This window comes from Panthera pardus, unplaced genomic scaffold (assembly GCF_024362965.1).
Source record: "Panthera pardus isolate Hobbes unplaced genomic scaffold, ASM2436296v1 HiC_scaffold_20, whole genome shotgun sequence".
NCBI classification, from domain to species: domain Eukaryota; kingdom Metazoa; phylum Chordata; class Mammalia; order Carnivora; family Felidae; genus Panthera; species Panthera pardus.
In genome coordinates this window covers 22,362,905-22,384,964 of record NW_026526766.1, presented here as the reverse complement: position 1 = coordinate 22,384,964, position 22,060 = coordinate 22,362,905, and the positions used below count along the sequence as shown (strand labels likewise).

At 38.9% G+C, this 22,060-nt stretch overlaps 1 pseudogene; it reads left to right on the top strand.

The window, feature by feature from the left end:
* The first annotated feature begins 1,291 nt into the window (after window positions 1-1,291).
* Window positions 1,292-8,926, top strand: LOC109258874 (actin, cytoplasmic 1-like; annotated as a pseudogene).
* Window positions 8,927-22,060: the final 13,134 nt, after the last annotated feature.

Here is a 22,060-nt window from a genome sequence, read left to right as displayed (position 1 = left end):
GAGCCAGGCAAACCAGATGGGTAATTGCCTGGAGTGTGTAGGGAGATGGTAGAGAGTGTGGTTCACTGAGTACCCAAGGAGGTTTGGCACACTATCATTTCCAGCCATCCAGAATGTGAACGGCTAAACCCCAGTGGTCTGATGCTGTCAGATTAGTTTTACTTAACAGAGACATGCCTCTGAGCCAAGCTGTGCTCTGTACTGTCTTATGCATAAACTTGCAGAGATGAAATTTAGTTGGGGAAGTTGGAAAGACAGATGTTAGAGAAACTGTATAAGTAGTTGTACCATTACCTTTGTGAGAAAATCATTAAATCCCATTTTTTTCCTTCACATTTTTCCTCCTCCTATACGTATTTATTTAGCGTCTAGTATGCTCTAGATACTCTAGGCTCTAGATGCAATAGTAAAAAAGATACACAAGGGTCTTGACTTAAAGAGAGCTGATAGATGAAAAAAAGAAAGTAAGTAATAGCAAAGAATGGGCAAGAGAGTTTCACATAGCAATCAATGCTATGAAAGAAGCTAACGCAGGTGCCTCTGTGAAGATGGGAGTTTCAGCTGTAGTAAGGTCCAGCCCCACAGAGATCTGCAGAGATGAGAACAAGTACAAGGGCCTTGAGGCAGAGAGAATTGGGTGAGTTTGAGGAATAAAAACAAATCTATTAGGGCTGAAGTATAATGAGATAGGGAGAGAGTGGTAGGTCCTGAAGCTAGAAATGTGAGTCATATCATCTTGGCAACAGGAAGGACTTTGGGTTTTATTCTAAGCACAAAGGGAAATAAATCATGGGTTTTAAGTGTGCGTGTGTGTGTGTGTATGTGAGTGTGTATATGTTGGGATATGTTGTGTCACATAAGAAAATTGATTTTTTGAAAAGTTCAACAATGGAAATGACCTCTCTTGTAGAATAGAGCAATCATGCAGGTGATAATGATTGCAATTGGAAGTGGCTGGTGCAGGGGAGATAAAAAGGAGCAGGTAGATTTAAAATGTCTTTTGGAGTTGAATCTGAAGTAACTGGTTTAGGGATTGCATGCGAGAGAGGAGAATGAAGGGAAGAGAGGAACTGAAATGATGATAAATGTTGTACCTGTGCAACAGGTGGTTGGTTGAGATATTAGCAGGGAAGGAGTTCAAAAGTGCACATTGGGGAGAGAATCAAGGGAATCAAGGTTCTGTTTGGCCATATTGGGATTAATAAGATGATTAGATATTTGAGTGGAAATGTCAATCATAGAATTACAGTTAATTACAGATTAGAGTTTCGAGCTCAGTGGAGAGGTCTGTGATGGAGACACAAATTCGATAGTCTCCACAAATGGTATTAAAATAATGGGAATACATAAGCTCACCAAGGAAAGCACTGGAGATTAAGAACAGTGGAGCCTTGGAGGAGCCCTGGCCACTCCAGCTTCTCAGTTTTGACTGAAGGGAAGGGCCAGAAAAAAAGAGACTGAGCAAAGTGATTCGGATGTAAGGAGGAAAAACAGCAAAATGTGGAATCACAAAAATTAAGGATGTGTTTTAAGAGGGATCGAGTGGCTGATGGTGTTTAATCTTTCCAAGAATTTGAATAAGATAAAGAATTATAACTGGCAAGTAAATTTGGAAACATGGTGGATTTCAGTGATGATTCCCAATAACCTTGACAAAAATAATCCATAATGTGGGAAAGATAATGAGCTAAGGAGAGATGGCATGGCAGGAAGTGAAGACTGGGCCATAAATAAGCCATTCAAGAACTTTTGCTATGAAAAGGAGCAGAAGAGTACTCCAGAAACTGGAAGTAGACCATGGGGTCAGTGGAGATTGTATGTGGTCAGTAGAAATGGATGATAATGTGACATCATGAAGAATGTGTATGCGTTGATGGGAATGATTCAGTAGAGAGGGAGAAATTGATTACCAGGAACTGAATGGATACCCTGAGCAGTAGAGAAAGAATGGGGTCTAGACACAAGTATAGGGGTATGTAGGAAGGCATACTTCATCCGTTATAATGGAAGGACAGCCAGAGACTACAGGAAAAGAACCAGGGAAGGCAGTGGACTTAGTGGTGGTAAGATAAGGCAGTTTCTTTTAGATGCTTCCTTTTTCTCAAATATGAGGCAATATCATTAGCTGAGAGTATGTGTGTATATGTGTCTTTGGGGAATAGTGGTGCTAGAGGTTCAAGGCAAGAGAAAATATTAAAAGTCCATTTTGGTAAGTAGGTAAGCAAATATATCCTGGAAGAATATTTGAATTATTGAGAGACCCTTTGATTCTCTGGTTATTATTTTCAAATAGTTCTGGTTTTGATTTTCAAATTTAGACCTGACAGTGTGGTTGCATTTCTTTTCCCTAGTAACATTTGACTTAATGGAAAAGAGCATAGAATAGGCACATAGTTGGATTTAACCAAGGTGAGGATTTATCCAGAGGAACATGATCAAAGAAAAGTGGGGCAAGAGAGTTGAGTGAGTAACTCGTGAGTGATTATAATGATAATCCATGGGTTTTAAACAGTGTATGGAAGACAGTACCAACCCGAGAAGTGATAGATTGTGGAAAAGTGAAGTGTCACTGGATTTGGATATATTAGGGATGCATGGTACAATGAAAGCATATATAATAATATAATACAACATAGTATATATCTAATAGAAATTTTGAAGGTGGTGCATTTATTTGATGAAAAGGGAAGGGATGTGATCAGGTGAGTGGTAAAGTGGGGTGCAAGAAAAGACCACAGTGAGGGAGGGGGTGATGAAGTTGAAGGGTTAAGTTCTTGGACACTTTAACCAACACAGTCATGGTGGCTCCAGGAATGGCAGCTGGAGTAAAGTACATTAAAAAAAAACCAGAACACCTTAGGTGTTGCTTCTTTCCACGAATAATGTAGAAAGATCAGAATATAGGTAGAGAGCAGCAAACAAACAAGAACAACAAAAGAATGACAGCAGTGAGAGTTATTGGGTAGTAAAAGCTGGGAGCACAAATATCAAAGGAGCACTGACACAGAGATATAGTAAAAGTGACCTGCATCATAGCAATGCATGGTCTTATTAAATAATGGTCAACTTATTTTTAGTACATTCAGATAAATTTGAAAGTTGGAATTCTGTACCTAAAGAGGATTCCCCACCATTAAGAATTTTAGCAAATGTCATTTCTAGAAGATGTCCTTGAATCATAATTTGCCAGAAAGTGATAACAGGCATCCTAATTTCCCAAGCCATAAATGTCTTTAATGCAATAAACTCCAAAATTAATGAGTTTGTTAAAATATGTGGTATAATTATTTCAGGTAGTACACCTACTTTCTGTTGATACAAGGCAGTATTTTCCCCAGTTTAAATACTGACATGAGGCAGTATTTCCCCAAGATCAGTCTCTATGTAATATACAATGTATTGTTTCTTGATAACAGTGTTGACCTACCTCTGATTAAAGTTGATACCGTAGAAATAGGTCAGTGATTGCATGTAATGAATACTGTCTTCTGTACTATATAGTCAATATATCTGCTTCTCAACCAAAGTATGAAAGTGAATTCTATTTAATGCAGTATTTTACTTGACTAGAAAGCTGCTTAGCATGTCAGTCTCATAAAAATCCAATCTCTTTGCAATAAGGAGCAGCTCTCCAATATTGTAACAGCTACAGGGGGACAATAAAGGATGGTACAATTATATTTTCTTACCGGGGGTGACCTCTAGTGTGAAACGATGGCATTTTAGCATTCCTTGGGGTTTGAATTAACAGTGCTTTACCAATTATGGCAAATTTGCTCACCACCACCATCACAGGTAATTTGCCTTGGTGGTGTTTTCTTGAGCCGTTGTTTGATTTTTGAAGTCGAGAAGTCTATCTGCATCTTTTATTTCTTTTACATTACTTATTTCAAGCCCCCCACCTAGAGGTCTTTACAATTTTATTTTTATAGGTGAGAAATCTATCCCACGTTGCTTATGTTGGCCTATTTGACTTTACTCTCAGCTCACAAGGACCACATTTCAATAGATACCTCTTCATAGGTGTCCTTCCTGGGCCACTTCTTAAGTTATTGCCTCTCACTTCCAAACCCATCCTTTTATAACTCTGTATCTCTGTGTTGCAGGGCCTGGGACTCCGCACACCACAGTTCTGCTTGGCCAGCTGCTTCCCTAGTAGGCTCTGTCAGTAGGGACATTAGAGGTTCCGGATGAGGAAGCAGGGATTTGCTCCTCCCCCTCTACTTCCTGTTCTTACCATGTCTCCCCAGCGATGCGGCTCCTCCCTGGCAGCAGCAGTTCCTTCCCGTAGGTGCAACTGACTTCATTTGCAGCGTGTTTTAACACCACCTGAACAGTGTCCCTATTTTCAGAATCTAAGTTTCCCCTGAGGAGGTTCTTCTTTTAAGTTTGTAAACTTTGATACTTTGAATCTCTTCCTTTTGTTTCTCCCAGGCCCCAGAGACAGTAGCTGCCTCCTACAATCACATCTTTAATACCTTGGAATTCTCTTCTTTCTTTCTTTAGTTATCTAGTTTCAACTTTATACCTAATCAAAATTCTTTATATTATATTCTCTCTGTTAAAATAACTGGTATGGTTCCTAGTTCCGTATTAGATCGGGACCTGACTGCTACTCTGCCTCTGCCTTCCATTTCCTAATACACATGAAGTAAAAACCACACATTTACTAATAGTCTCCAGTCCTTGCTTTCAAGTTAATTATTATTTTCAATATAAGAGGCAGTATGTCTTTTTAGATAAGAATAGAGGCTGTTTGTTGAATTAGGTAGATCTGGGTTCAATTCTGTTCAGCTGTTTGAACCTCTCTGAGTCTCAGTTTCTTTATGTGTAAAGGAGGAAGATTGTCTACCTCCAAGGACTGTTGAAGGGATTTCAGGATAAGACATAAAAAACACTTAGCACAGTGTCTGGCACAAGAAAAACATTCATAAGTGATAGCTATGAAAGTTTTACAAATTCTTTTCTGAATAATATTAAAGGGACTATACTCCTCAAATAAAATGAGGCAAAAAAAACCCCTAAATAAACATGTAGATAAACAAAACAAAAAAATAAAACAATAGTCCCTAGCCCCAGCAAGATATGTGTTTTTTTATGAATCAATTTTAGGTTACTGATTGAATTTAAAGTAATGTTTACCTCATGCCCCTTTCCCTTCCTCCACAGTGAAAAAAAGGGAAGGTGGAAAAATGAAGAATGAGTTAAAATTAACTTCAGGTCCACAATTTTTCTCTTTTTACACATAACACAGTCACTTACTCAGTATTTTTTTTTTTGTATACAGAATGCTAATCTTCTATTTTATTAATTAATTTAGCAGTTATATATTGAACACCTAAAATGAGGGAGGTTGGAAGGATTTTTTACTGAATCTTTTGGGAGATAAAGAAAAAAAGGAGATTCAGAGAATCTGTTTCCAGGTTTCTACCTGTTCTGGGGAGACAGGGCAAGAGCTAAATGTGAAATAAGGTAGAAAATTATAATACCTGTAAGAGAGATATAATCTGACTATAGTTAAGAGTTTGAATATGGAAGCATTTCTTCTAGCGAGAAGGTTAGGGATGGCTTTGTGGACAAGATACCATTTGAGCTGGGTCTTCCAATGTAGGTAGAATCCACTGTAAGATTGGGAAGGGCAGGGGAGAACCAAAGCATGAAAGAATTAAATAGATAAAGTGTTTGGCTAGAGAACTGCATGTAGTTCCTTTTGACTATTGTTAATGGTGCACACAATTAAAGTGTTGGATCGTTAGTGTGGGGCTGGCCACAGAGGGTCTTTGACTTCAGGTTAAAGAACATAGACATTAATACAAAATCATTAAGAGGGCTTCAAAATGTTTTTAGGACAAAAGAGAAAAATCAGGACTATTTTAAGGAAAGGCAGTCTGACAGTATTGGAGAAATTTGGTTGGTGTCTGGTATCTAGAGCCATTTGGATAATATTGCAATGGGCTGGGCAAGGGGACAGAAAACTTCCCTTTGGTGGTAGGAAGGGACAGGAGACACAGATAGGACATAAGTGTATTGAATTTACAGAACCTGTCCACTGGGTGAATATAAACAGTTGGGGAAAGGAGGAAACCAAACACCTATGGAAATTTTGAACTGGGTTTAGCCATAGGGATAGTAGTTACCTTGGCAGAAATAGAGATTGTGGAGGAGGAACAGAAGATGTGACGCTTTCAGGGGGAAGTTGGGATTGATGAAGTTAAAGTGTCTGTAAGACATTCAGGAAGAATCATCTTATATGCAGACAGGGAGGGAAGTCAGTGTCTAAGATGCAAATTTGTGTGTCACTGAAATACAAATGGTAGGTCTATTGTATAATTAGATGAGATTGATGAAAGAGCAAACAGAAGAGAGGCAAGGACTGATCCATGTATACCTGCATCTAGAGCAGGTATTGGCAAATTATGGCCTGTAGGCCAAATCTGGCCTATTGTTTATTTGTGTAAATAAAGTTTTATTGGAACACAGCCATGTTTGTTCATTTGCATATTGCCAGTGACTGCTTTTGTACTATAAAGACAGAGTCCAGGATAACAGATACTATGCGGTCCTCAAAACATAAGATATTCACTGTCTGACCCTTTACAGAAAATATTGACTAACCTTTGATTTAGACAGTGGGGGAAGAATTAGAATCCAGAGAAAGACTGGTCAGATTTAAAAAAGAAAAGAAAAATGAGTCCGGGTAGGCAAAGAAGAGTTTTCAAAAGAGACTGAAGGAATCAACAGTATCAAATCCAACAATAGCATTTCCCAAAAGATACACAGAGAAAATAATGGGTAATCCAAGAAATACTGATCTCCTTAGTTCATCCCAGGCTGGGGTGGGCCTGAGATGACCAGAACCTTCAAGACTTCCAACAGGGTTGCCAGAATTAGCAAATAATAATACATGACACCCAGTTAAATTTGAATTTTAGACTTTAAAAAATTTAATACAAGTAAGTTCCAGGTAATATTTGAGACATGGTTTTTCTAAAAAAGAAAAATCTTCTTTGTATGAAATCCGAATTTAACTAAATGTTTTACATTTCTCCTGGCAAACTCAGCCACGAGCAGCCTCATCCAGGGCTTGTAGGGGACTGCCTGAGTGAGGAGGTCTGATGGTAAATCAGGTGATGGGCAAGGGTGATGGGCAGAATTGGGCATTTCCTGTTCCATTCTGATACTGTGATCACGGCCAAGAAGGGGGCTACTAAAATCGCTAGATCCAAAGTTGCTAAAGGTGTTTGTGTTTCATGAGCCTGAAGAGGGCACAGTAGGTCAGGGGTAAGGCCTTCTGACTAGCACAGCCACGGGAGGCAGCCTTGAACCTCTCTGATTTCATATCAGATACCTCTGTCTTGGGTGAAGTGGCTATTCACTTTTAGTAACATTGAATTGAGCTACATGGTGATAGCTCTAGTAATATGTGTGCAGTCTATAAATAAGAGCTTCATCATTATTTTCAATTATTTAGTAAGAATTATTTGCAAAAATAAACAAGTGAGACTACATCAAACTGAAAAGCTTCTGCATAGCAAGGGAAACCGTCAACAAAAATGAAAAGGCAACTCCTGAATGGGAGAAAAATATTTGCAAATTTTCTGAGGAAGGGTTAATTTTTTAAATATATAAAGAACTTCTACAACCCAATAGCAAAAAAGAGAAAAACAAAAAATCAGGTTAAAAATGGATGGATCTGGATAACATTTATTCAAAGGAGATGTACAGATGGCCAACTGGTATATGAAAATGTACAGTGCTCAATATCACTAGTCATCAGGGAAATGCAAATCAAAACCACAATGCCTGCTTCACGGCACCCTGGGGCCCACCACCTCCACCAGAAGAAACCATCCTGCTTATCATGACTCTGGCATGTGCAAAGCTGGCTTTGCTGGGGATGATACCCCCACCCCCGCCCAAGCCATGTTCCTGTCTACTGTTGGGCACCCCTGAAACCAGGGCATCATTGTGAGCATGGGGCAGAAGGACCACTTGGGTGATGAGGCCTAAAGCAAGAGTGGCATCCTGACCTTTAAGTTACCCCATCAAGCATGGCATCATCACCAACTGAGACAACATAGAGAAGATCTGGCACCACACCTTCTACAACCCCAAGAAGCACCCAAGGCTGCTGACTGAGGCCCCCCTGAATGTCAACACCAACTGAGAGATGATTCAGATCACATTTAGACCTGCTACACTCTGCCTATGTACATGAACATCAGGCCGTGTTGTCCCTGTATACCTCTGGCTATACCACTGGTATTGTTATGGAGTCTGGGGGCCAGGTCACTCACACAGTGCCCATCTATGAGGGCTATGCCCTGCCCCATAGCATCCTGTACCTGGTCCTGGCTGGCTGAGACCTGAAAGACTATCTAATGAAGATCCTCATGTGGCATGCCTGCAGCTTCACCAGAGTGGCTGAGTAAGAAATCCTGAATGACATCATGGAGGTCTGTTATGTCTCAGAGTAGGAGATGGGGTACTGCTGCATCCTCCTCTTCTCTGGAGAAGAGTTATGAGCTGCCCAGTCGTCAGGTGATCACCATTGGCCACAAGCAGTTCTGGTATCCAGAGGTGCTCTTTTAGCCCTCTTTCCTGGCTATGGAATCCTGTGGCATCCATGGGACCACCTTCAACTTCCACTGTGAAGTATGATGATGACACGCTGTACTCCTACAAGGTGCTGTCTGGTGGGACCACCATGTATCCTGGATCACTGACAGGATATGGAAGGACATCATGGCCCTGGCCCCACAGCACAATGTAAATCAAAAGCATCACTCCTCCTGAACATAGTTAAGTACCCAGCGTGGATGGGGGTTCCATCCTAGCCTCACTGTCCACCCTCCAGTGGATGTGGATCAATAAGCAGAAATATGAGGAGGTAGACCCTGCCATTGTTCTCCACAAATACTTCTAAATGGACTTCAAGCAGATGCATAGCATTTGCTGCATGTATCAAATGTTTCCAAATAATTTCCAAATGCATCCAAATAATTCAGGAATGTAAAATTTCCCTGCCAAATGTATATATACCTCATGCTAGCCTCGTGAAGCTGGAATAAGCCTTTGAAAAGAAATATGTCCTTGAAATGTGTATATGAAACTAACACTGGATTGTTAGAACTTGTTGCTATTTTTGACCTTGTATTCAAGTTAACTGTTACATTTGTACAGTTAGTACCCTGTGTATATCTTTGGCTTAAAACCTTAGTACATGCTGCTTGATCACGTCAGGGCTGAGATGAGAGCATGTTTATGGGAGAGGAATCCATTGGCTTCATGAGAGTCTACCAGACCATGAGATTCTTGATCTGTGTGGGTTATTACTGTATAAAAGCTGCCTATTCCAGTATTTCTGTAGAGGCTGGTGAGAGTCCTGAACCAGTTGTCATTTCTGCCATGCTGATCTGATAGGGTTGGAAAGGTCTAAGCCTTCAGATCCATTTTTTTTCTTAGCTAATGTTTTCCCCCCCAAACACCCATGGGTTGTTGCTTGCCTTGAGTCAAGAAACAGTTTGCATTTACACCTGTAAATTTAGTCATCCTTTTAATTTATGTAAGGTGGTGTGTGTGTGTGTGTGTGCGCGCGCGCAATTCTCAATTCTTTAGGAGATGACAGCAAATTTTGGTTTTCTGTCATGTGAGAACTTTAGGCCCCAGCAATGTGTCTTATGTGAGGAAAATAAAGTGCTGCAGTAAACCAAACCAAAGCAAAACCAAAATGAGATATCAACTCACACGTGTCAGAATGGCTCGTATGAAAAAGACAATACGACAAGTGTTGGTGAGGATGTGGAGAAAAAGGAACCCTGTGCACTTCTGGTGGGAATGTAAGTTGGTGCAGCCACTGTAGAAAACAGTGTGGAGGTTCCCCAAAGAATTTAAAATAGCACTACCATATGATTCAACAATTCCACTTCTGGGGGTTTATGTGAAGGAAAGTGCTATAAAAACTTTCTCTTGCCCCAGATCCCTTGGGAAGAGTGTTTCACTGCTTGTGAGGCACCGTACTCTCCTCATCCGTGGATTGTTTTCCCTTGAATAAAGGACATCAAACTTGTTATTAAATAAAATTATTCTTTATCTTTGTCATTTGACGGTTCCTCAAGAACAGAAGCTGAAAGGGAATTTGTAGGGTCGGGTATTTATTAAGGATCCACACGTATGAAGAGAATGAGGCCAGAGCAGGATTGGGAAGAGGACATTGCTTTGTGAGGCAGTCAAAGTCTGGGCCACCCCATCTCCAGGCAGCTCTGGAGCAGTCAAGCCCCCCTCGGACTTGTTCCCTATTGGGCCACTATGGTTGGATCCTTAGATCCTGCCTGGTTGCCCATTAGATATGAGCTGCCCCTGTCGGTGTATCCCTGGGCAAGGTGGGACAATCCCTGAGCCAAGCCTCTCCATGAAGAGGAGTTGCAATGGCACGTTCTCTGCCCACCACAATACTGCATTTGAAACTCTATATTTTATTTATATTTTCAAATTATTTGATGTAAGGAAAATGTAATGAATTTTTTCCACCATATCTATGCGGAGGCTCCCAAATCCCCTACAGTTTATTCAGTGTTCTGTTCAAACATAATCATTTCCTAGGTGTGCCAGTGCTATATATATATAGAGAGAGAGAGACAGAGAGAGACAGAGAGAGAGAGCACTGTGCTCTTCTGAAGTTGAGAAGAAAAGGCCTTGAATCATCTTAATTTTTATCCTCTCAGTGTCTCAGAGGAGGTAGATATGGCTTGGAGTGCACACATTTGATCCCCAAGAAATATGAATATCAAAGGACCCTTGCTGTTTATTTTGGCAATGTTCTGATACTTAAAAGCCACTAGTGACACGTATATTCATGGCTTCCTCTTAATTTGGTGGTTCTTGGCAGTAGCAAAAAGCCTTAAAAACCGTTGAGTTTCATGTGAAAGCGACAGGTTCCCAGCGTCATTCTTACTTGGCTGCAACTTTTACTGGGTTTGTGTAACTCTGACCTGCCACTATTCAAAGGATTTTTCTCTTCACCCATGTTTTGGAATTTGATACCTGGATATTGAAAAGTCTTAGTGAATTCAAGATCATAAATCATTCTTTTTTTAAAAAATGTTTATTTATTTTTAAAATTTTTAAGTATTTATTTACTTTTGAGAGAGACAGAGCGTGAGCAGGGGAGGGGCAGAGAGAGAAGGAGATGTAGAATCTGAAACAGGCTCCAGGATCTGAGCTATCATCACAGAGCTCGACTCAGGGCTTGAATTCATGAACCACGAGATCATGACCTGAGCTGAAGTCGGATACTTAACAGACCAAGCCATCCAGGTGCCCCTAAAAATGTTTATTTATTTATTTTGAGGTGGGGTGGAGAGAGAGAGAGAGAGAAAGGGAAAGAGGGAGAGGGTGTGCATGTGAGTGGGGGAGGGGCAGAGAGAGAGGGAAAGAGAGAATCCCAAGCAGCCTCCGCACTGTCAGCACAGAGCCTGACTTGGGGCTCCATCTCACAAACCATGAGATCACGACCTGAGCCGCTTAACCAACTGACCCACCCAGGTACCCCATGAATCATTATTTCTTAAACTTGGATAAATATCAAAATTACTTGAGGTGGGAGAGACTTTTTAAAAGGGCTGGAACCTGTTTGAAGAAGGTCATTAGTGATAATCACAGAGCATCTGCCCTCCCCATTCCCCTACCCCTTCCCCTCCCCTTTACTCCCCTCCCCAGATTTACTAAATCACAATCTCCAGGATGAACCTCTGTATTTAATGAATGCTCATGTTTGGAAAACACTGACTTAGTATGGATTCAAAGCCTTGTATAGTCTTTCTCATCCTGTATTTCTGGCCTGATTTCTCACTGTTTACCTTCCCATGTTCCCGTGGCTAGCAAGCCAAGCTGCTCACCACACACCACACAGATCATTTGCAAAGGGGCTGAGCTGGGGCGTGGGCAGACATGACAGGTAGGAGGGAAGGGCATCTTGTTCTGGCCGTCCTCCCAGCCTCTCAGGCTCTGAAGACTTCTCCACAGGGCAAGCTGATGTTTCTATTTTAATAGGAGTCCTTCCTACCACTCTTGTGTTTCCAGGTGGTGTTGTCTTCAGGGTGTTTATTTTTAATAAAGAATTTTATTTTATAGTCCTGGCTTTGAGTACTGTTAACAAATTGATGCATGCTGTTTTAATTGTTCTTTATCTGCTATTCTCAGCCCATTTCAGGACTTTGCTAACTTTTCGAGTTTCCTGTACTATCTTTCCCTGTATTTTCTAAAAATCGTGTTTCTTTTCTCTTCTTATTTTTGTCCCTAATATTTTATCCTGCTAACTTGGATTAGGTTCTTTGTATTTTTTCCAAATTTTAAAATATTTTTTTGACAGAGAGCACAAACAGGGGAGGGACAGAGAGAGAGAGAGAGAGAGAGAGAGAGAGAGAATCCGAACCAGGCTTCAGGCTCTGAGCTGTTAGTACAGAGCCTGATGCAGGGCTTAAACCAACAAACCATGAGATTATGACCTGAGCTGAAGTCAGATGCTTAACTGCCTGAGCCATCCAGCTGCCCCAGGTTCTTAGTTTTTTATTTTGCCAGTTTTACCTTTTATCACTTGTATTAATAGCTCATTTTGTTATTTATAATTCAAAATCTCTTTTATTCCTAATTTCTAACTTTGAAATCTAGGTTTATTTTTATGAATTTGTGTTGTCCTTACTTTGAAGTTACTTTAGATTTTAATATCATAAGTTAAACATACTTAATGTTTATTAAGGCCATTTTTTTATATTCATGCTTTTAAAAAAAATTTTTTTTAATGTTTATTTATTTTGAGAGAGAGAGAGAGAGAGAGAGAGAGAGACAAAGTGTGAGCAGGGGAGGGGCAGAAAGAAAGGGAGACACAGACTCTGAAGCAGGCTCCAGGCTCTGAGCTATCAGCACAGAGCCCGACACAGGGCTTGAACCCACGAAGTGAGATAATAACCTGAGCTGAAGTCAGATGCTTAACTGACTGAGCCACCCAGGTGCCCCTATATTCATGCTTTACATTTAAAAATATTTATTGTTTTTAAAGGCTTTCTTGCTTTTTTTTACATTTATATTTACATTTTACATTTAAAAATAATTGGTTTTTTAAAAGCTTTGTTATGTGGTTTTTTGTGAATGTTGATTGCTTTTAAACTTACGTCCTCATCTGTTACATAATTTTTATTATCTATTGTGTACTTTTAATAATAACAACCTCCATTAGATTTTTGTTGTTGTTTCTGGATTTAGCCCTTGATTTTTGTATAATGGCTGGCAAGAATGGACATTGGTGGGAAGCTCATCACAACAGGTGAGACCAGATGCTTAGTAGTTGTCACTTTGATAGTCACCCAATGTGTTGCAACATCCTTAAGCACCTTCCCCCCATACACACATTTAACTTCACATTGTGAGAAGATACATATGAAAAGCCTTCCAACATCAATAATGACTTTTTCTGGAGAAATGGCATACTTGTTCTGAGAATATTATTGTGTTCTTTGACACTGTATGCTATTCAGTCCTAATATGCCCCTTGTAAAATCCACGCTGTAGCAGTTAGGGTTGTACTCTTTATTTCACTTTCCTTTGAGATAGTCTTGAGACTGATCATTTGGCTGATTAGACCATGAGTCCGACCCAGTGCAGTGGATGCCTCCACTTTTGAGGACTGGTTTAATTCACACTATACTCTTGACTGTGGGTGGGGGTGATTTGTCAGGTCTCTGGGAGGCATGCCAAATAGGCACGATGCCAAACACATCCAGTGGTTAAGGTTCTAGTTTAGCCAATGGTTGCATTGTTTTAGAGCTGGCAAACATCTTGAAGTGGGCCTGAGTTTCCTCGCTTGAAATGTTGTTAAGAGTGTAAAAGCCCAAGCTTTTCTAATGGATTTAATATCCAGTCTGTAGAAAAAAAATACATTTTATTTAAGGTTTGAGATATTTTTCCTCTCCTTAATTTTAAGCACCAAACAAAGAACTTTGAGAAGGTTGTAGTGGATTGGCTGCCCAGTTCTCTGGGTTGTGTGAAGAGGTCCTGTTTCTTTCAGCTCTGCTTCTATTAGCTTCACGTCTGGTGTGATTTGCTTCAACACATTTATCTTTCTCACCAAGGCACCTGCTTTCTGCTTAGATATCAGTGTACGTTTTGAAAATTTTCTTTAGCTTCACTTTACTTAAAGCAAAGTTAATTATTTCTAGGGGCTATAGCCAAGATTGAAAATAAAATTGCTGGAGATCTGTGTGGAATGATTGAGGAATGTCACGATTGCTTTCTTGTAGGCCAGGGGTCAGCAAACTTTTTCTGTAAAGGGTCAGATAGTAAACATTTTATTTTTTGCAGGCTCTGAAGTCAGTTACAACTATTTAAGCAGCCATCGGCAGATAATATGTAAATGAACGGATATTTCTGTGTTCTAATGTAACTTTATTTATAAAAACTGTCAGTGGGGTGGGTAGGTCCACTGGTTATATTTTGCTTAGACATAGTTTGCTGACCCTCGATGTAGATCATTTCTTTAGGGAAGGATATGTCAACCTAACTCGAAAAATTTGCACAGCTCTGGAGGATTAAGGATGGCTACAAATTCTTGCTACATCTGCTGCTGAGAGATGGGCACTCATTCTCTTCTACTTGAATTTGGGCTGTCTTAGTGACTCACTTGTCCTGTACAATGAGGTGGAAGTGAAATTTTGTTTCTTCTGAAACTAGTTCTTAACAAGCTTTGCAGCTTCCCTCCTGGGCTTCTGGGAACAATCAGTGAGGCCCAAGGCACCATGTAAGAGGCCCAACCATGGTGACTCCATGACATATTCAAGGTTCATTCCCTCATTTTGTTCAAGTCTCTGCTCAAAAATGGCGTCTTCAGAATGACATCTTTGATCAATTTATATCTAAAATAGCATGTCTTTCTCTAACCTAGTGCAGGGGAGGGGAAAGAAACTTTGCCTCTACTCTCATCAGTTCTGGGGCCATGCAAATTAGACTGGGAAAAGAAAGATCAATAGGGGAAAATGTATGCAAACTTTATTTGATATTAATTTTTTATTGACAAAGGGGCCTTCCTAGAAAAGAAATGGAGACCCAAAGAAGCAGCTGGCCTGAGAGCTTATATACCATGTCTAACAAAGAGCAGTAGATTGTGGAGATGTGAAAAGACAAAGGAAAAAGGTTTTAGGCTTCTGAGGGTGACAAACTGTGGGAAGGTAAATATATGGGGTAAACTAATAGAAAGTAAGGGCCATTTTAGTAAGGTTTGCTTGTGCACATCCATCTTAGTGCCAAAATGTCGTTTTCTTCTTTTTTTAATTAATTAGTTAATATATTTTTTTAACGTTCATTTATTTTTGAGAGACAGAGAGAGGCAAAGCATGAGCAGGGGTCGGGGAGAGAGAGAGGGAGATACAGAATTTGAAGCAGGCTCCACGCCCTGAACTGTTTGTTAGCACAGAGCCTACCATGGGGCTCGAACCAGGAACTGTGAGACCATGACCTGAGCTGAAGTCAGACGCTCAGCAAACTGAGCCACCCAGGAGTCCCTCGTTTTCTTCTTGACCATAAAACTTTCCCAGGAGAGGGGGTTTATGGCAGTCCTCATTTCTCATAAGTTTCTGCTTTTAGTCCAATAAGGGAAACTCCAGGAAGGCTTCTTTCTGCATCTCCCGATTCTCATTGCCTTCAGCTTAAAATTATCTGCAAAAGTGGCATATTTTAGGGTAGCTTATTATGATCCCCTTCATTGCTTACTCTTTCTCTTTTTTCCTCCTTTATATTTTTTCATAGCATTACAGATTTGTTTATGTATTTATTTTTCTGCCTATTGTGAGTCTCTCATACTAGATTGTAAACATGAAAGCAGAGATTTTTTTTTTTCTACTAGCCTGGCTCCTGGGAGGTGCTCAGTAAGCTTTTTTTCTTTTAAATGAATGAATGTTATAGTTCTTGTTTTATTAATTTCATACGTACTCATTTAAGTTGCCTGTAGTATTTTAGAGAATGGGTTGACATATGAATAATAAATAAAGTAACAACTTTCTTCTATTAAATATCTCTTCTCGATTGCAGACACTTCCAGAAGCTGGGAGTATTTTCCCTTCACTTCCCATCACCTCTGTATTTAGACATCTCAGTGCTTATTACTACAGTAAATGCCACCTCTTCCTTGAAGTCTACCCTGATTCTTCATTCCAATAATCCTTCTTTCCCCTCTATCCCTCGTAAATAATATTTTACTTCTCTAAAACCGTGGAAAAATCTCCTTTATGTTCCATCTTTTAAAAAGTCTTTATTAAAATTATTTATCGACAACTTTTATTATGACTAGAAAGTAAAAACCTTTATCTGAGTATCTTTGATTTTTATGAAACCAATATACCACCTTAGATATAATTGTCTTTCTGTGTGTGTGTGTGTGTAAGAGAGAGAGAGGGAACTAGAATGAATTAAGGCATGTATTAGTAAATGCAAAACAGAATCTTGAAAATAAGCCAAAAATGTGTAGTCCTTTTAGTAACACTTTACTCCCTGTTGACTCTAAATTTCTACCTTCCTAGTACTATAACTCTAAATAAGATCTGAAAATCACCTTGCAAGAAATAAAGTAAAAATCATTTCAAATATATTAATGAAAATTAGGCCAAAGAATAAAAGGTAAAAACAAAAAAAGAAATCCAAGCATCCTCATTTACTGTCTTTTCTACTGATTGTTTGTGGATGTGCAGGATGATTTGTGATAGACTCATCTTGATTTTTTTTTGTCAGACTCAAATATTTTTTATTTCATGAGCATTTGGAATAGCTTTCTTACATTTTGGATATTCATCCCACATCCTTACCATGGCACAGATATTTTCTGCTGTAAGATTATGTTCAGTGGACAACCTGGCTGTTAAAAATTATTTGTAGATCTGTGCTGAATCTGGGAGAAGTGTAAATCGTTATCAAAAATTAATTTTATCCTTTGTATGAGAAAAATATGAAATCATTATAATTCCAATGGTGTTACCAGTTTCAGTAGAAAATCATTATTGAGATTATTTTAAATTCATTAACAAAAGGAATTTTATTATGAAGATAGTCTGGTCTTAGTCATATTAAAAATAATTTACCCATGCTTTTATTCTCTAATTAGAGTTTTAACCAATGTAGCCTGGTTACAGAAAGCAATATCAAGAAAAGAAAGGGGGGATAAAAACATAATATTAATCTCTGAGCCAAAATATTAAAAATAATCAGAAATAAATGAGGTTCTGAACCTTCTGAAATTAAACTAAAATGGAATATTAAAAATCACTTCTATTATGTAACTTTTTGAGCCTAACTTACATTTGTACTCCCCTGACAGCAAGCAGTGCATGGATAGGAGTAAGAAAACTCAGGTATCACCCACAGGGGAATTCTTGGGCCATGGATAGTGAGGGCACGTGAGCTTTTACTGATAATGTTTTCAGCTGAATTCAGAGTTTACCAGGGCTGGACAAAAAAAGATGATGCTCATGGACTTCCTTACTGGGAATCTTCTAGTAATGGCCATTCATCATTAGTCCTGAATATTATTGAGCCTCCATTTGGCTGAAGAATCTTGTGCTTGATAGGATACTTAAGGCTGTTTGAACACAAAAGGAATTGAAGTAGTTCCTTGAGTTTACAGTCTCCCTGAGGACTTAGAAACAAATGAAGAAGTCTGAGGAGTGTGGTAGGATAAGGAAAAGCCAAAGCCCTAAAGATGAGTTAGCAGTTAAGCTGAAGGACTAGAGGAAGTAGTTTACTGGGGTATCTGGGGAAAGGGAGGAAAAATGTTTTAAGTTAAAGGAATAATATTAGCAAGGCACAGTAAGTAACCCTATACTATTTATATCCCATTTCACTTCACATAGTGTCAAACAAAGCTCAGAAAAATACCAATATTATGGTAATTGTTTTTTTTAAACTAAGAAATCAGTGAAAATCAAAATGTGGATAAAATAATAGAGGAACACAAGTTTGAGGTCAGATCACAGAATGCTGCCAAGTCTAAGCCAACCTCTATTCATAGAAAGATCAGCCAGCCAGCCAGAAATAATGAAGGAGGGAAGGAAGGAAGGAAAGAAGGAAAGAGAAAGAGGTAGGGAGGTGGGACAGAGAGAGAAAGAAAAGAAAAAGCAAGGAAGGAAGGAAGAAAGGAAGGAGGAAGGAAGGAAAGAAGGAAAGAGAAAGAGGGAGGGAGGTGGGGCAGAGAGAGAAAGAAAAGAAAAAGAAAGGAAGGAAGAAAAGGGAGAAAAGGAAAGGAAGAAATAAAAGCCTTTGAGTGATTCTAGTAGTTGTCAGTAAAGCTCTACACAGAAGTCTCTCCATTTCACTTCTTATGAAAAAACCTCCAGTCATGTGCTATACAATATGATAGCAATTTGCCCCATGTGCTATTGAGTACTTGAAATGTGGCTACTCTGAATGTTCAGGAGAGTTAAGATACATGTTGTTCTGAAGACCCAGTATGAAAAGGTGAATGTAAAATATCTCAGAAATTTTATTATATGTTGATGGGGCACATTGGTGGCTCAGTCGGTTAAGCATCCTGCTTTGGCTCAGGTCATGATCTCATTGTTAGTGAGTTCAAGCCCCACATCGGGCTCTCTGCTCTCCTCACAGAGCTCACTTTGGATCCTCTGTCTCTCTCTCTCTCTCTCTCTCTCTCTCTCTCTCTCTCTGTCCCTCCCCCACTCATGCTTGCTCTCTCTCTCTCAAAAACAAATATTTTTTAAAGAAAAACTTTATTACATGTTGAAATGAAAACATCTTGGATATATTGGGTTAAATAAAATACATTATTAAAATGAATTTCAGCTGTCACCTTTTACTTTTTAAAGTGGTTAATTGAAAATTTAAAATTCTGTATTGGCTCACATCATATTGCTACTGGACAGTGCTACCTCAGACTCTCTCTTACGACCCATTTAATCCTTAATCACACAATACTAACATAATTGTATGTATTTAAAAATCTTCCAGCAATTAGAATAATCAAAAAAGAAGGTAGTGTTGGGATAAGTATGGTGTGGGAGTGTGGTAGAAGCTACCATGTTGATAATGATGAGAATTATTGTTCTTGGGAAATGTATAATCATCCAGTGAGATTGAACCAAAGGATTGAAGGCACTGTGTAGTTAGCTATGCCACAACAAAGATGCCTAACAACACCAATTCAGTGGCTTCCAGAAATCGTTTATTTTTTACTTCTGCATCTGCATGTTAGTTTAAGTTCCAGTGACCTAAGGCTCCAAGCTGCAGGTTGAGTAAAAGTTTGCTTCTGTTTCTCTTATCTCATTGCAATAACTGGCTACTTGAGTTCTTTCTTTTGATGATAAAGGCTGGACTGCAAGTGAGCATGTCAAACTGCACAAATACATTTCAAATCTCTGCTTGTAAAACACCTGCTAATATCCCCTTGGATAATGAAAAGCCTGTGGTCACACTGAAAATCAAAGTATGGGAAAGTACTTTTTCCATCATAAAGCCATAGCAAGGACATGTATGCATATGCTTTAGTGAAGACTTGAGACAAATAATATAATCTACTACATGTACCTTCAAAGCAACACACAGACAAGCAACTGATACATGGGCAGGGAAAAAGGAAATACAAAATCATGAAAAAACAGATGCCAAAACAAACTGAGAAGGAAATTATAGGGCCATTTGCTCTAAACATAAACACTTCTAATACCTCAGAGGTATCTGAAACCTTACAATAATACTTTCCATTCTTATTGATAGCCTGTTAACTGTTTTTAATAGGCTCAGCATGGGACTGGATCATGTGATTAAGACCTAACCAATCAATATGTCATATTCTCAAGTCATCAATTTTTATGGTACAAGCATTATCTGTATAGTCTTAATTAGCATTTCTTGGAGAAAAACATACTGCTCTGCTTTTCAGAGTAAAACACTAACCTCTGTGGAGGTAAGAGACATGGTTAGGGTGACATAGCCATATGAAGTTCTAGAATGCCACCTATGTGCATTAGACTCTGAATCCGTTTTTTTTTTTTTTTTAATTTAAATCCAACTTAGTTAACATATAGTGTAATAATGGTTTCAGGAGTAGAATATAGTGATTCATCACTTACATATAACACCCAGTGCTCATCCCAAAAAGTGCGCTCCTTGTTGCCCAGCATTCCTTTAACCTATCCCCCCACCCACATCCCTCCAGCAACCCTCAGTTTGTTCTCTGTATTTAAGAGTATTTTAAAGTTTGCCTCCCTCTCTCTTTATCTTTTTTTTCCCTTCCCTTCCCCTATGTTCACTTGTTATGTTTCTTAAATTCCACATATGAATGAAATAATATGATATTTATCTTTCTGACTTATTTCGCTTAGCATAACACACTCTAGTTCCATGCATATTGCTGCAAATGGCAAGATTTCATTCTTTTTGATCCCTGAGTAATATTCCATTGTATATATGTAATACATCTTATCTATTTGTCAGACTTTGGACATTTGAGCTCTTTCCATAATTTGGCTATTGTTGATAGCACTGCTATAAACATAGAGGGAGGTGCATGTGCCCCTTTGAATCAGCATTTATAAATACCTAGCACAGTATAGTATACCTAGTATAGTAGTGCAATTGCTGGGTTATAGGATAGTTCTATTATTAATTTTTTGACAAGCCTCCATACTGTTTTTCAGAGTGGCTGCACCAGTTTGCATTCCCACCAGAAGTGCAAAAGGGTTCTTCTTTTTCTGCATCCTTACAAACACCTGTTGTTGCCTGAGTTTTAATTTTAGACGTTCTGACCGGTATGAGGTGGTATCTCATTGTGGTTTTGATTTGTATTTCCCTGATGATCAGTTATGTTGAGCATCTTTTCATGTGTCTGTTAGCCATCTTGATGTCTTCTTTAGAAAAGTGTCTATTCATGTCTTCTGCCCATTTCTTCATTGGATTATTTGTTTTTTGGGTGTTGAGTTTGATAAGTTCTTTATAGATTTTAGATGTAACCCTTTATCTGACATGTCATTTGCAAATATTTTCTCCCATTCAGTCAATTGCCTTTTAGTTTTGTTGATTATTTCCTTTCCCATGCAGAAGCTTTTTATCTTGATAAGGTCCCGATAGTTCATTTTTGCCTTTGTTTCCCTTGCCTCCAGAGACATGTCTAATATGAAGCTGCTGTGGCTGAGGTCAAGGAGGTTGCTCCCTGTTTTCTCCTGGAGGATTTTTATGGTTTCCTGTCTTACATTTAGCTCTTTCATCCATTTTGAGTTTATTTTTGTATATGGTGTAAGAAAGTGGTACAGTTTCATTCTTCTGCATGTTGCTGTCCATTTGCTGAAGAGACTTTTTTCCACTGGATATTCTTTCTTGCTTTGTTGAAGATTAGTTAGCCATACATTTGTGGGTCCATTTCTGGGATTTCTGTTCTGTTCCATTGATCTATGTGTCTGTTTTTGCACCAGTACCATACTGTTTTGTTGATTACACCTTTGTAATACAGCTTGAAGTCCGGAATTGTGATGCCTCCAGCTTTGGTTTTCTTTTTCAGGAGTGCTTTGGATCTTTGGGGTCTTTTATGGTTCCATGCAAATTTTAGAATTGTTTGTTCTAGTTCTGTGAAGAATGTTGGTGTTATTTTGATAGGGATTGCTTTGAATATGTAGATTGCTTTGGGTAGTGTCAACATTTTAACAATATTTGTTCTTCTGATCCGTGAGCATGGAATGTTTTTCCATTTCTTTGTGTCTTCCTCAGTTTCTTTAATAAGCTTCCTATAGTTTTCAGCATACAGATCTTATACCTCGTTGGTTAGGTTTATTCCTAGATATTTTATGGTTCTTGGTGCAATTGTAAATGGGATTGATTCCTTGATTTCTCTTTCTGGTGCTTTGTTATTGGTGTATAGAAATGCAAGTGATTTCTAGATGTTAATCCTGTGACTTTGCTGAATTCATGTATCAGTTCTAGTAGTTTTTTTGGTGGAGTCTTTAGGGTTTTTCATGTAGAGTATCACATTGCCTGCAAAGAGTGAAAGTTTGACTTCTTCCTTGCCAATTTGGAGGCC